Source organism: Lontra canadensis, unplaced genomic scaffold (assembly GCF_010015895.1).
Source record: "Lontra canadensis isolate GAN:19392208 unplaced genomic scaffold, GSC_riverotter_1.0 scaffold139, whole genome shotgun sequence".
NCBI lineage: Eukaryota > Metazoa > Chordata > Mammalia > Carnivora > Mustelidae > Lontra > Lontra canadensis.
The window spans coordinates 63,490-65,726 of NW_022631133.1; the positions used below are offsets into that span (position 1 = coordinate 63,490).

The 2,237-nt window shown below is 50.7% G+C and overlaps 1 pseudogene; it reads left to right on the forward strand.

The window, feature by feature from the left end:
* The first annotated feature begins 407 nt into the window (after positions 1-407).
* LOC116858574 lies at positions 408-1,683 on the forward strand (annotated as a pseudogene).
* Positions 1,684-2,237: the final 554 nt, after the last annotated feature.

Sequence of the window (2,237 nt, forward strand, 5' to 3'; positions counted from 1 at the left end):
GCAGATGATGAAGGATATTTCTACAGTTGGAATTCCCTTCAACCAATATTGGCTGAAGAAGAAAGAAAAGTGCTTAAGGAACTTTAAGGCTGTTAGGAGCACAGAGGAGGTATCAGAACATTGTCTGCCCAAGGCCTGTTTGGGGCCTGCTGTTCTCTGCTCTTTCATAATCATCAGGTGTCTATTCAGCAAATCTCATAGCACATGGTAGGTACCCTGAGGTGTTCAGAAAGAGCTAGAACACACAGCTTCGAGGGGAAAGAAACACCACAATCACATTGACCTTGTAACATCAGAATATGATCATGTCATTCTCCTGCTTAAAGACATCCCACTAGTGGCCCTCTGCTGGGCCCTGTAGCTGCCCACTGCTTTCCTCCCCTCAGCCGCCACCCTGGCCCCCTGCAATGGCCCTGCCACATCCTAGTTGAATCCTGCCTGGGGTCGCTGCCACTTCCCACCCGGACTTTGCTACCGTGGCTTCTGCCAGAGCCAGCTCCTGGTGGGCCCATGTGGAGACGGGGCCCCAGATACCACCCGGGTGTCTCTGAAGCCTTTAAGAGAGACGCCAACAGTAAAAAGAGGCTGGGAGTTGGTGCCCATTAGGATGATCATGGAAAGCTTTATGTGCTCCTTATGTCCGGAAGGCATAGGCCCAGATTACTGCAAAAAATTTGGGCAAAGAATACGTGCCCATTGAAGGACTTGTTGAATTTTGTTAAGGCATATAAAAAACTATCCCCAGGTGAGGACACTCTATCCCCATGTGTTGAATGTAGCCATTATGTCACCCCGCAGACCTTTCTGGAACTGGGGCCTGGAGGATTGGAGCTAATTTTCTTCAAAGATTTTTAAAGTTCAGCCAAGATGTCTTTCTGCCCAAACAGTCCTGAAGAAACCACACACCCATCTTCAGGGATGCTGGCATGCAGCTACATGGTTCTTGTTACTATGACCCCCAAGACATGCAGCTTTGATGTCACAGGTTCTATGGAGGACATTTCCTAAATGCCACAGCAAAGTGTTCTTCTCCTGCAGGACTGTGCCCACAATCCTGAGGGAGGGGACCCTCGCCCTGAGCAGCGGAAGGAAATAGCAACAGTGGTGGAGAAAAACAATCTCTTCACATTCTTTGACATGGTCAACCAAGGCTTTGCCAGTGGTGATGGTAACAAAGATGGTGGTCTGTAGGCCACTTCATCGACCAGGGCATTCATGTTGGTCTCTGCAATCCTGTGCCAAGAACATGGGTGGGCATGTGGGAGGCTTCACTGTGGTCTGCAGAGACACTGATGCCAAAAGTGTGGAGTCACAGTTAAAGATCTTGATCCGTCCAGTATATTCCAGCCGTCTAATCAATGGGCCATGGGTTGCCTCAACCATCCTGACCGGCCCTGACCTGCAAATCGATGGTGGCAGGAAGTCCAAGGCATGGCTGGCTGCATCATGGGTGTGGGGACTCAGCTGGTCTCCAGCCTCAAGAAGGGCGGTTCCTCCCACAGTTGGGAGCCCGTGACTGACCAGATGGCATGTTTTGTTTCCCAGCACTAAAGCTTGAGCCGGTGGAGGATGACCAAGGAGTTCACCATCTGCATGACAAAGGACAGCCACATCTCTGTGGCTGGGGTCAACTCCAGCCACTTGGGCCACCTTGTCCGTGTCATTCATCAGGGTCTCCAGTAATTTCCCTGCTGAGAGGGAACAGACACAGCCCTCCTGCCTACAGACCCCACTGCTGTGAGAGTCACACAGAGAAAGGATCGCAGACGGTGGCGAGCAGGTCATTGCTTTCAACCATAGTCCCTAACACTCAACCACTGACTGTGTTTCTCAGAAAAGAATGTGTAGTGAAATAGGACAGGGGCATCTGTGGCGGGTGTCTGAAACTCTGTGGCTCAAAACCCAAACTCCGGCTCATCCTTTAACTCTAACTGTTCCAAAAGAGTTAACATGTACAAGAAGACATAGCACCCCCCTCCAAAAGCAGTTGATCATGCCACTGCGATATTCCAGAAGCTTTGACTACAGCCCCTTGTGGTGCTAGGGGTACCTCTGTAGATCCAGCTTGAGATTAGTGCCCATCAGATGCATTGTGGGAAGAGCTCATTCGGCCAGGAGATCGTGTTTGTCCTCCCATGATCGCACAAGCTTATCAACAGCCCTTGTTACAGAGATCCTGCTGCCTGAAAATCAGCAGGGCTGCTGCCCCTGCGGCAAGGAAAAGATGCTGTTTCCTG